The 13,936-nt window shown below is 47.0% G+C and overlaps 1 protein-coding gene across 1 annotated transcript in view; it reads right to left on the reverse strand.

Moving 5' to 3' along the window:
- LOC139052197 (uncharacterized) overlaps positions 1-13,936 on the reverse strand; it is a 119,046-nt gene that overhangs the window by 17,803 nt on the left and 87,307 nt on the right. The window contains exons 8-9 of the mRNA XM_070529269.1: positions 6,462-6,562; positions 1,219-1,432 (exon numbers count right to left, since the gene is read on the reverse strand). The gene's annotated coding sequence lies outside the window, so the exon portion shown is untranslated. The remainder of the gene's footprint in view (positions 1-1,218; positions 1,433-6,461; positions 6,563-13,936) is intronic.

Here is a 13,936-nt window from a genome sequence, read left to right on the forward strand (position 1 = left end):
ATTCTACCTAAACACTCGGACGATACAAATTAACTCAACCCCCAAGTTTTCGCTGATGCCCATGTACTGCCAAAACAGTCAAGATTACGTCTTTTTCATTGTGAATACATGTGTATTTTCCATTTACATTTACAGTCGGTGCACCAAAATCAAGTGCACGAGCATGACATAAACAGGAAGGAGCACGCTAAAATAAATGGAACAAGGGATCCTGCACCACGCACTTATGGACACGTACAAGAGAAAATCCAAGTGAAAGAATTCAGAGGGGCGCGCACTCTAATTCAGACACTCTTCAAGCAGCCCGTAGAAAATATTTATTTGTGCCATGTAATGCTTCTTTGTAATTGATCACAAAGATTTTGTACAAATTCTCAAATGTTTAGCAGCAACCAAGGCACGCTTGACTAGAAGAATGCTTGTTTCACGATGGAAACATATGTCAAAACTAAGGAGAACCTTTAGAAGCACTCAGTCAGGCCAGTGCCGTGGCTGTCATCTCGGTATATTGAAAGCTATACATGCAGTCAGTAGGCAACACTTCATAATTAGTTCTTGACCCTCTTTTATGTACCCACGTTTTTTACCACGTCCTTCCATGGTATTACTGTGCCCTAGTTTGAGCATCGGACACTAAAGCGGAAGGTAGCAGCCTTGTGCTGCGGTCGTATGACAGGCAGCATAGCAAACAGAACAATATCCTACAAGCTCTTCAACGTGTTGCTTGAGTTCAAGATGGAGAGAAAGATGGCCAGCATGCACTACAACTACTAATGACCACGCGTGCACTACCGCTGCACGTCGAAGGGAGCAGCGTTAGCTTTTTGCAAATGTAAAAGCACTTGTAAACTCTTCGAATGATGTGAAGTGCTTCAAGACTCGTAGTCGGATCCATCTTAAAGCTGTTTTAGTTAAAAAGGTAATTAGTTTGATATTACCTTCTCTTTTTAATATCTCGAGACATTTCGAAATACCTGTAGCTGCGGTAGAGGGAGTCCCCGAGAAAAAGCTAAGGTATTTCGTCTGCCGTATTTTTGAGTAAGTTTCAGCGCACATTCTCAATCACTGTATTCAGGCAGAACCATGCGTGAGCAGCGCATGAAGGAGTGACCACCTTACCGGCGTTGTTGCTTACCATGTCGGCAAAGAATCATCTGAAGTGTTATGTAATTTGGATAGATATGAAACTATAAGTACGAAAAGGGTTGAACGTTATACCTGGAACGTATGAGTTCACTGACAGAGAGCGTTCTCCTCCGCATCCAGAGTCATTACAGCCGCGGACCCAAAGATTGAAGTCGAAGTTCGTCACTTGGTTAGTCAGCCGTAGGTATCCACTTGAGAACGCGGTGCTCCGTCCCTTATCAACCGTGACAGCGCAGTTAACCAAATGAGTGCACCGGATCCAGGGTGTTCCTTCCGCTGTTTTGTACTGAGGAAAACAGAGAAACCGTGCTTAGCAGCGGCCTTAAATTAGCGCAACCGACGCACACGCACTCGTAGATGTCCTAATTTTCAGGTCAGTGCCCGCATTCACAAAAATCTCTTACGCCAGGGGCCCTATAATGCAAAAATATTCTAATCTGCTTCTATCCCAATCTCCTGTCAGTCAAATTTACGTAAACACCGGCGCAAGCATCGGGCGGTGACCAGCAGCGTTGTTTGAAAAGACCAATCAAAGGCGCTCCTCGTTGAAAGAAGGTCACTTTTTCCTTTCAAAGCGAATAGCATTGCCAACATTGAGCAGTTTTTCTAATCTAATTGACTGACAAGAGGCGAGGAGCACGCTCAAGTGAAGAAAGTTTCGAGGGGGCCAAGTCAGCAAAGTAAAGTTAGGTAACCGGATAAAGAGTGCAGTGCTGGCGTCTGTGATTGGTCTGTTTCCCCTGAGCTTGCGGTGGCTGGTCCAAAATCGCAGCGGCGTGCAACGGAAGGTTAAAATTGTCGCCATAATGGATGCTCAGCAAAGAAGAGTTGGCACAGCGATGTCGTATACGTGCCGAAAGTGCTCGATAGCGTTATACTGATACGCAAAAGTGCTTATGGTACGCAAAGAAATCCATGCTCCACGGCAGCTCCCATTATCCAGTGCCAGAGCTATCGCCGGTGAGCCATCTTCTATTCCTTTCGGAACGGGGGCAGTCTACGGCTATTCAAGAAGAAATTCAGTTTTGTTCGGTATACTAATGCGTTTTTAACGCGTACACGTCACATCAACGCGGTGCGCTTTCGCGGTTTTGGGACGTCCCGTAAAATAAAGACAAAGTGGGCATGGCCTGCAAGCGTTTGGCCAATAGCAGAGGGTTAATGGCGAAAAAGGCATCGATTCATAAATATGTATTTTTTTTTTCGTTTGGTATAATTATGCATAATGAGTGCGCATACATCGTGTCAGATGTGGCATTTTAATAATATTTGGGGTTTTACGTGCCAAAACCACTTTCTGATTATGAGGCACGCCGTAGTGGAGGACTCCGGAAATTTTGACCACCTGGGGTTCTTTAACGTGCACCTAAATCTAAGCACACGGGTGTTTTCGCATTTTCGCCCCCATCGAAATGCGGCCGCCGTGGCCGGGATTCGATCCCGCGACCTCGTGCTCAGCAGCCCAACACCATAGCCACTGAGCAACCACGGCGGGTAAATGTGGCATTTTCGCGCTTTTCGTGATGCCGCGTGACAGACGCGTGAAGTGGGGGTGGTTGGACATTTTTTTTTACCGATCGTTGAAGGATGATTGCAGAACAGGAGTAGAAAAGTTTGGAATGGGTTTACATTATAGCATCCCATAATTGTGCGTGCAAATTCTGACGCCGGGCATTTTATTAGCGAAGGGGGCCAGCCAATGACAAACAGCACACATGAACGAAAATGTTTCTGAATCCAGCCCCTAAGCTACGCAGATAGGTTTCAGCAAGTGCGCAACACTGAATGTCTCAGAGCAACAACATATGAGATGCAAGCGAAACCCGCAATAAGACACATTGTTAATACTGCGGTTTTAGTTCCTGTCATTCCTGATTTTTAGGATCATTTTAACATCAATATCATCATCATAATCATGATAATTTCAGGTGCAATGCAGGAAAAGATGCCTTTCCTAGCGAAAAGTGTCTAGTGTCTCTAGTGTCTTGCGCAGGCTGAATCCTAGTTGCGCCGAAAAATTTCGTAGCTTTATCACACCACCTAATTCTCTGTCGCACTCGATTGCGCTTCCATTCCCTTGGCAGCCATTTTGTGAATCTAATATACACAGATTTTCAAACTATGGCACGCGGGTCGGATTGGGCACGCGTAGGTCTCTCAATGACCCGGGGCCGGGGGTGGGGCTTCCGATGACAAGAGGAGGGGGTTCTCGTTCTTACGCTAGATGAGTCAACGGATGTGACGCAGCCGAACTTCTTGTGTTCATTTGCGGTGTTGATGCTGAGCTTAACATGACGCCGGAACTAGCTTCACTCCACACAATGCACGGTACGGTAACAGAGGAAAGCCGTTGCAAGGAACTCCTTCCCTCCAACATCCTTTCCCTGATAATTATACTCGCCGTTTATTTAACGTCGTGATTATCCCTTTTGATATATTTTTTATTCCGCTGCTTCTGCTTTAACACGTGGATATTTGTATCCCCTCCGACTTGTGCCAGCCGGACAGTACAATGCCTTATACACTGTGCGTTGTAGTCAGCGGCCACCATCGTTCTGATTCATAAGTTTAAAGCCTTCGTCACCACACGTAAGATTTGCGCTCTGACCTCATGCATATTGTGCTCTGTGCCTTGATTCAGTGCTGTCGCATTGTGTCATTGCCGTATGATTAATTTGGATTCATCCCCTATTTTTTTAAATATTGTGAGGTTCCTGAGTTTTATACAAGGCATTTATGCTCAGCGTGTTGTGTACGAGGCCGTTCCTATGTGAGTTCCCAAACTTATCTCACGTAACCAGCTGCCTCAGATTGCTTTCAATCACAGTTGAAAACCTGCGATAAAAGGCTTACCTTCTCGGAATTTGTTAGTGGTTCAGTTGCTAATAATTTCGCGAACCTTAGATATTTTGATGTCGCCTTAAGGTGTAAGGTATGCAGTGCGGATATAATTCTTGTTCACAAAACACATATCCAAAAAAAATAAAGCAATTATGGCAGTAAGACTCTGATCACAGATAATAGAAAAGGAAAAAAATGGGGCGACTTTTCAAACGGGACGTCGCACAACTTTTCGAAGATTCATTATATTAAAATACTGTATAGACTCGATCGTGTAAGGGCCTTGCTTTTCTTAATACTATTTCCAGGAACTTGGCCGCTTTCCCACGGAACTCCTTCCTCGATTATTTTTGTTGCGACGAGCGCTTCCTTCTGTTTCAGCCACCGACATAAGCACTTGCAGTCGACGCTGAAGTTTCGGCCGGCTCTTCGTTTGCCGCACTCCTCGGCGTTCGTGGCAACCTAGAGTTAAATGCAGCGTCGGACGCTATCAAACGCTTCTTCGCGTTCTTCTGGAAGCTGACAGATGAGCCGAAGGAGCTGACTCGGGTGGCTGCGAAGGCTAATCGCACATAGAAAAGATGGCGCCGGCGACTTGCGCAATGTCATAGAGGAACATGGAGGAACTGGTCGCGGCCGGATCCCGGAGGTCAGAGGTAAAAGCACCGCTCTCGCCATTTAAAAAATTATGGGCTTCTACGTGCCAAAACCACGTTCTGATTATGAGGCACGCCGTACTCGAAGACTCCGGAAATTTCGACCACCTGGGGTTCTTTAACGAGCATATAAATCTAAGTACACAGGTGTTTTCGCCCCCAAGGAAATGCGGCCACAGGGGCCGGGATGAGATCCCGCGACCTCGTGCTCAGCAGCCCAACAACATAGCCACTGAGCAACCACGGCGGGTCTCGCCATTTAGTGGCGGCATGCGAAGGAATGCTGAGCAAGAAACTACACTGATGCACGCACGCCGCAACAATACACCCAACTCGATTGCTCCTCGGTTGGAATATTTTTTTCGCAAAATTTTGGGCTGCCAATTTAGGGAAGTGGTCCATACACGGGTGCGACAATGAATAAAGAGAAAATCAGACATCCACCCGTTCGTAACATTTTGCTACAAAGGAAACCCATACGGGTTCCTCGAAAGAAAAGCCTCATAGTTGAAGAAAAAATTGTTCCGGTCCGGGACTCCAACCCGGGACCACCGCCTTTCCGGAACAGCCGCTCTACCACCTGAGCTAACCAGGAGGCTAGCAGATGGCAGGGCGAAGTCAAATTTGTCGACAACACGAAGCAAAGGCAAGAGTTTGACGTATAGTAGTTCTGTGGAAACCCGCAAGCTGGAGAGAAGTAATGAATAAAGGGAAAATCAGACATCCACCCGTTCGTAGCAATCGCTACGAAGGAAACCCAATGGTTTCCTTTGGGTTTCCTTTGTAGCAATTGCTACGAAAGGATGGATGTCTGATTTTCCCTTTGTTCACTACTTATCTCCACCTTGCGGGTTTCCACAGAACTACTACGTCAAACGGGTGCGACTTACTCGAGATTATACGGTAAGTGTATACATAAACTTACTCGACTGGTATTTTTTTGGAGCGCTTGAAAGTTAAACGTTGCCAAGGTTAATGCAGACCAATGCGAGTGACTGAGAGTATGATGAAACAACACCAACGCTTTCTGTCATGTGGGTTTCGGTTTTAATGCGATTTGCATTCTTGGGACACTTCACGCACTTCCAGATGTCTATGTGCCCGTCGGCCTGTCTGTCTAACTCTTTTCTCGCCATATTGGGTCGATGTTTCTCCATGGTATGATTGGTAGAGCATTGGGCTGCGGTGGTGAAGGAACCGGCTTCTGAACCAGCCGTGGGACTAACTTGCGCCACCCGGTATGTGGCACTCTGTAGGTGCCGCTATTCAACGACCCTCTTTCACGCTAACTTGGGTCACTAGATATGTGCCACTGGGCAGGTTTTGGTATTAGGTGAACCTCTTTGACACCAACTCGCGTCACTGGGTATGTGCCACTGGGTAGTACAACCACTGAATGAGAAAAAAATTTAAAAATTGTAAGCTGTTATATTAATCATAGTAAAGAAAATGTAAGTGGCTCTCTGCAACAACCGCGAGTTTCAGGCAGAAGATTGTAGTCAGCGAGTTAAAAGATCACGCTACATCATCGCGAAGAAATTTTTTTCGCTGTACTGCAAGAGGACATACCACCGCTTACTGTTGCTGGCAAATTCTTTTGCGTTACAAGTGATCACAGGCAAGCCTTGTCAATGTCATCCACTTGTGTCAATAACGATCCACTACAGACATTTCCATGATGAGCATATGGAAGACTAGACGACACCATCATGACCCCATGGGGCTTCAGCATAGCCTCATGGCTTTAAATTCACTCGACGTCATAATTTGGAATCTTAAATACCTCTTACTTGCTTTCCTTGCTTTAGTGAATCATACCTGGAAGTAATCGACGTTGCTGTTGACGCACTCCCAGCGTAGCAAATAGGTTCAAACGTGGTCTGGAATTGTTGCTTCATCGGTGACCTCTATGTCGGGGACTGCGTACGTGTGATACACACAAAATTGTCGCCACACAAAACATATGTAGAGCTTATTTTAAAACGTTGAAGTTAGGCTATAAGGAAAAAATATGGGGCTCTGGGCTCTGAGCGTCTTCTTCTTCTGAAGTTCTGAGCTCTTTAGTTTGTAATTTTTTTGCGACACCTAACCTAGAGAAAACAATGTTTCCCTAAATGTAGCTCTTTTACCATCACTCTTGAGGGGTGTGGGAGAAGAATAAAATTGCACTACTGGAGACAACAATAACAACGGAAAAGCACTGAGAACAAGGACATAAATACGTAAGAGCGTGATTCCTGCTCATTTTTTTTCTGTTTAGAAACATTTGCATAGCAGAATTGTTCTCTAGTCAATGAGTCAATGCATATATTATCGTGGTCACTTGAGCTTTACGTTTAGGTTGTGGCCAAAGGTACGTCCGAAGTACCCCTTCAATTCTTTAAACGAACGCCACAGTATTTCTGAAAGTCCTTCGAACACACCTGATTCACTTTGAACATTTTCCTTTTAAGGTGCGTTGGACGTACAGTCGACCAAAAAAGTTTACGGACCACAGGATCTGAGAAAATGCTAAAGATACGAGCAGTCTTTAATATCAGCCTATAAAACCGTGCATCACAATGTTGTTCGCACCTACCACTAAAGACTGGAAATGGGAATAACAAGCCGCGTTTTGAGGGTGAGGAGATATTCAGCTTTTTGTCAGATCTCTTGGTCCGTAAACTTTTTTGGTCGACTGTACACGCTCAAATAATATTACTTAGAGGTACGTCAGAAGAGTAAGTCTATTTTCAAAGTAAAAACGACTGCCATACCCCATTTGGTCTTGAGAAAAAAAAAACATCTGCGGTACGGGTCTCGTGAATCTCTGCAGTGTATAAGATAGAGAGGAATGACGGCTCACTGGATTCGACTCGTGTTCGCCGATTAAAGCTTCGTATAGCAAAACACAGGTGGCAGTGAATGTTTGAATTAATTGGAAAGAATTATACGCCCCGTGAGGCAGAAAAGCCGGTGTTGTCCACAACGAGTGGTCAGAAAGAGCGTCGTCACCATGGAAGGTGGATTAAGGTAGAATAAGTTGGATTAAGGTGAATTAAGGTGGATCAACATTGATTAGGGTGTAATTAGGTGCCTTAGGGTGGAATGGAGTATATTAAGGTGTGTACGTGGAATAAGGCGGAATAGGGTGGATTAGGAACAGCTGTCCCGGCATTGTTCAGTTGGGAGCCATGTACGAGAAACTATACAGGGAACCCTAGCAACAATTGCGCTACTCAGGGGTTCTTTCCTCTTCCAACGCCGACAACACTGCGATCTATCGGCGCAGCAATGGGCCTATTGAACCTTTATCCAGGGGCCGAATCTTATAGCGGTTCGGAAGGGGAACCGCTCACTTGCCCTCACCTGATTGGTAAAAATTTTGCTTGCGTCAGAAGTCGTCAGAGACAGCGGTGCGGCACCGCAAATTTCAATCACGTCACGCATCTATGAATAATTTTCAAACCGAACCCTTCGTGAGCTAAGAGGGGATCCGGGCGCGTGCGTTGGTTCACTCGGAGGCTATCACTTGCCTTTGTCGTCTACTTGGCGTTGCTCTTTCGGTGTCGAACACGGCTGGAAGGGTGATACGCGTTCGAAGAGATGACGGATAATTATTTGCACCCCCTCCGCCGGCTTTCTAACTAGACGCTTTCTAGGCTACGCTACGAACTCGAGGAGACTCGGGTGCAAGCACACCAGTGGTCATTCCACACAGAGGACGGAATTGCGCGCTGCGGTTCCTCGCCACCGACCTGCAGCTCCTAGATCTCGGTCGGAAGCGAAGCATTGATCGGAATGGCCTAGACCCCTGCTGCCGACATTGTCCACAAAGTTGATCTCGGAATTACTGTGTAGGGAGGTAGAAGGGCTGGGTCAGCTTTCCCAAGACCTCCGCTTCAAAGCCAATGCCAAGGAGATATTTGCATGGTGAGATTGGATTCCCAGTGCTATCGCCAGCGTGAATAGCTCGCACATCGCCGTTCAGCAATCAGAGTGGTTCAGCCTCGGCTGGTTGAGCGCTTCCTTCGTTTGGCTGATAAAACTAGTGAGGTTGGGAAGATTATTGATGAGATCTCATATTTGGCTGCCCTTTTTTCTCTACTTCGAAAGGGCCGCATTTGTTCCTCAATTTCATGGTACAATGCGCATCGTCAGCACCACGCTCTTCAATTTTACTTCGCGCACGCAATGCAGGGCCCGTATATCGTAATGTTCGATTTCAAGATCCATTGCTTCTATCATGGGACGCGCCGTGGGGCAGATCGCAGGGATATATCGCCAACGCGGCAGTGAGCGAGTCATGTCTGAGCCGATGCCGAAGGGCGAAAAAAGAAGTAAAATTGATATGGTTGGCTAGTAAAGGTGGCCTAAGAACAAGTTCAGGGTTTTGTCGCGCTCGAGATTTAAGAAGTGCTGGCAGTGCGTTCCTGTTGCGTGCATCGTGCGAGCTCCTGGTAGCAGACGACATATAGCGCTGCGCTCTGCCAACTCATTTACGCTTGCGATACCGCCTGTCCGCTGAGAATAAAAAAATGACAATAATAAATTACTTTTTCATTGTGTAAACGCCCGCCATGACACCTTTATACTTTAGAACTTGCCGTATAATATTTAATTTATATTTTATGTTTATTTAGCAAGCAGAAACATTATGCAGTTCCTTGATTAGCTTGTCATATAATGACGTACACTTCATAGGTGGCACCCTCTCACCTATTGGTCGCGTCCTCCCCTTCTTCCACCACCGGCTTGGGAGTGGCACATTTAGTGACGTAAGCGGCGAAGTGAATGGTTCGTTTTCCGAACCGTTATAAGATTCCGCCCCTGGAATCTACGCGGCTCTATCAGCATTATGTGAGATAGTGAACGCGGCGTTCCGGCCTATATCCCCAATCTTCATCCGTGGCGCATTCAAGTGAAAGCATTCGGCTGTACAAGATCAAACACAGCACGGCGCATAATAGACCGTATGGTGGGCCATGGTTATACTGTATATGTAGTCTTGACATGGCTCTGCAAAAATAAGCCTGGGATGCTATAACGTAAAGCTATTCCAAACTTTTTTATTCCAATTCTGCAATCAGCCCTCCGCGATTGGTCAAAAACATTTTTGGACCCCTCGCCCCCTTCCCCACTTTGCCTGCATGTCAGGCGAAGTCACGAAAACCATGACAGCTCCCCATCTGATATGACGTGTACACACTGGTTATGCCTGATAGGACAGAACAAAAAAAAATAGTTGTTTCTGATTGGACAATTTTTCGCCATTAGGCCTCGGCCATTGGTCAAAAGTTTTCGGGCTACTCCCACTTCACCTGCCTGTCACGTGACGTCACAAAACCGCGAAAACTCACCACGTCAAAGTGACGGGTACGCGTTATAGATGCATTATTATGCCGAAAAAAACTGATTTTTTTTTTTCTGAATAGGCCCCGGCTGTCCCTTTCTGAAAGGAATGACTGATTAGGCACTGGCTACTTGCACCTGCCGCAGAGCATGGGTTTATTTGCGTACAAAAAATAAAGCTATTTTCCGTGGCCGTGTAACGTTTTCGAGCATTTTCAGTAAGTTTAGATCCTCGTTCGGACAAGTCTTCTTAGCTGAGCATCAGTTTTAGCGGCATTCTTAAGCTTCCGTTGCATGCCGCCATGATTTTCGAACAGCCCCCGCAAGCTCAGTAAGGGAAAGCAGACCAATCGCAGACGCCGGCACCACCCTCTCCATCCGGTTATCAATTTTCAGTGCACTGGCTCGGCCCCATCGAGTCCCTCTTTACTTGAGCATGCTCCTCGCCTCTCGTCAGCCAGTTAGATAAAACAAGCCGCTCAGTGTAGGCAATATTATGCGTTTTCAGTGCAAACAAATGTGACATCCTATAAACGAGGACAGCGTTTGATTGGTCTGTTCAGACAACCCTGCGGGTCACCATCCGGTGCTTCCGTCGGCGGTTACGCAAATTTCACGTCAGGAGATTGGAATAAAAACATATTGGAATAGTTTTACGTTATAGGGCCCCTGCACGCATATAGCCTGCACGTGGTATAGAGCCCGCCCGTAGTATATAAAACAGATGGTCGTATGGCGCATTTCGGTCGCCACGCGGCTTTAGAAAGCTGGGGTTGGGTACGGCGCGCTCTAAGAGTCCATTAAATATTTGTTATTGGCTCAGACACCGCGGCGCCGCCGTTATCGGCCATTCGGCGCAGCGCACGATAACAAAAAAAGGGAAGAAAAAAAAAGCAAACTTAACATAACATAGACTGTTACTAAATGCGGGTACAAGTTGTCTCTCGTTACAAAAAGCATTTTCCGACACTGTCATTCCACATGGACAAGGCGAAGGCCAACGAGCAGCGCGTATTCGCTGGTTTGATAGTTCGCGTGTTTGGCGTATTGGTGTCACCCAGTTTGGGATAGGGAATAGCATACCAAGACTAAGTGTTGGCACCGTTTGGAAATATTGATGCACGCAGGTCCACTCTAGCCATCGCGGATCGTACAGATATAGAAAATGGCTGATCTTCCGTTGACACTGATTGCGGGGAGGGAAATCCTATGCAAGTGACGTTAGGTAGTGCAAACAAATAAATTATAAGGTTTTCCATGCGAAAACGATGACCTGATTATGAGGCCCGCTGTAGCTGGGGATCCTGGAAATTTGGACCACTTGGGGTTCTTTAACGTGCACAGAAATCAAGTACACGGGTATTTTCGCATTTCACCCCCATCTAAATGCGGCCGCCGTGGCCGGGATTCGATTCCGCGACCTTGTGCTTAGCAGCCCAACACCGTAGCCACTAAGCAACCACCGCGGGTGTTAGGAGGTGCAGTTGGGTCAATTTGAGCGCGGGTGATTCATTGCACTGACGTGATTGTGCAGAACTTTGCCTAAAGTGGCTGTGCCAAGAACTGTCCGTAGGCATGTCCAAGGTATTGTTCGCGAAACCTGCCAAATAAGTGCGACACACATCTAAAATAAATAAAGAAAAGACCTTAGTGGGTTCACCCGACCTGTCTGATGAAATATAGGAAGGGGTCGGTGTATTAATAAGCATATATCATTCTATTTGCTATTATGGGTTTATTATTTTACATGTAGTTCAATACGTTGAGCGGTTTGGTAATTAAACGATTCACGTATTAAATAGATGTGTGCGTCTTTACATTACTGCTTCTCAAGATTAGATGAATCTTCAATAAGTGTACAGCGAACTCGAAGTCGCAAAATGGCTTGAAAGATAAAGTGCGTTGGTAAACGCTTTGCAACATGGATGAAATAGCGGAGTCAGCTTCGCGGTTCACGTTGTCTTCACGTGCATCGGAGACCAGCTTTTTGCAGTGTAAGCGGATATCACTGGGGGATAACGATGAATAGCCACCATACGACTGATTTAAAATAACATATGCTGGCGTCTTTTTTTTTTCTTGGCGAACGCCCTGTTAATGTCTATTGAGGCCAACTGTTACCTTTGTAGATTCATTAGAAAAAATGTTAGGAGGCCCCACTGTACTGTCCAAACGCCCTTCGAGCGTTCACTGAAAAAAGCGCCTTATACTGTGTGCTCATGGTGGCTGTCTTGTCGTCTTCGTGAACATCGATATGTCTGCTTGCAGGGTTGTCACCCCCAGCGATCTCCAATAATCGCTTTCCTTGCGTCAGCCCCTGACTCCCATCTGCACCTGCTCATTTCTTCCCCTCATCAGACCACCTATTCTACTGCCGTCCTTCACTGCATTTCTGTTCCATTCGCGGTGATTCTACTAATGCAATCCTGGGGTTTTACGTGCCGCAACCACGTTGTAATTATGAGACACACCATAGTGGGGGAGTCCGGAATAATTTGCCCACCCGGGGTTCTTTGACGTGCCCTCAAAGCACGGGACATAGTTTTCTTTCTTTTTTTTTTTAATTTCGCCCTCAACGAAATGCGGCCGCCACGGCCTGGATTCGATGCCGGAACCTCGTGCTTAGCAGCGCAACACCATAGCCGCTATTCCACCGCGGCGGATTTGGCGCCGATTCTGTGATCCTAATCCCTGTCTGATCTCCCCAATAAATGGCTTGCGTAACTCCACTGCTTCTATTTAATCTCAGGTCTAACATCGGCTACCACCATTTGCTCTCCAATGCAAACCACCTATTTTCCTCCTGTCTCTTCGGGCTTGGCAGATCTATTAACGCGACAGCGTGAAGCCTGTGTCACCGAAAGTCCCGTCTCGGCGTCCGGTGTTCCGCGTTGGCGCCGGGCGTCCGGCGTGGTATGTAGTTACAGGGAAAAAAAAACATTTTCGAACCACCCATTCCAGGCCATCCATGTGACGCAAGGAATTTACTGAACTCATTGAATTTCTCAAGCTAAAATACACGGAAAAATCGTAACTACGGCAGACACACATCCCATCGACATGATAGCTCTCGGCTTGTAATTTGACTATAGCAAAGAACATAATTCTATTACGCGAAAACTCAAAAAAGCCCTTTCCCAGCGCTTCTACGATTCACGTCCTCCATTTGCGCACGACGGAGCGTGGGTATCTCGGCGCCACGGAGTGGTGCCTCCGGTTCCTTGGAATACCTCCAGCTGGCGCTCGCCTCCGCCGCATCGTGGCCCACGCAAGACGCCGTGTTTTAGAGCGCAGCTCTTTGGCGTCCGTTCCTGGGTTTCGCGTCGGCGTTGTCGTCGGCCTCGAAACCAGCTCGCCGACGAATCTGCTCCGCCGCCGCGCATGCGCGCTGTCGGCTCTCCGGGCGAGGGAGGATGATGGAAGGGAGGAGGAGAGACTGTGGAGGAGGGCTGGCTACACAAATGGCTCTTTGGCGTCCGTTCCTGGGTTTCGCGTCGGCGTTGTCGTCGGCCTCGTAACCAGCTCCGCCCCCCTTTCATCCCCCCAGCGCTAGCAGCGACCGACTGATACCGCTTTCGTGAGTCCGCTACCGCACTCACGAAAGACGTCGTGCACTTCCTGCAACTCGCATTAACCGTCCATCGATCCACACCGATGTTAGTAGTGGGGGACTTTAATGTTGACATAAAGACAAACAGCAATTTCCAAACACTTATGCGGGAGAACATCCCGTTCCTCTCGCTCGTAACGCGTCCCACGGCTGTGACAACCTCGCGAGGCACTTGTATAGATCTCGTCTTTGAGAATCAAGCCTTGGTGTACCAAGTCGAACATATATCAGTCTATTTCTCCGACCACAAAGCTTCCTTCATGACTGTCAAGAACTGTTAGTGGAGTCTTTGTTGAAGGAATACGTGTGATAAGTAAAAAAAAATTCTGTGATAGCGCATACATGTGTTGCT

The sequence above is a fragment of the Dermacentor albipictus genome, unplaced genomic scaffold (assembly GCF_038994185.2).
Source record: "Dermacentor albipictus isolate Rhodes 1998 colony unplaced genomic scaffold, USDA_Dalb.pri_finalv2 scaffold_19, whole genome shotgun sequence".
NCBI classification, from domain to species: domain Eukaryota; kingdom Metazoa; phylum Arthropoda; class Arachnida; order Ixodida; family Ixodidae; genus Dermacentor; species Dermacentor albipictus.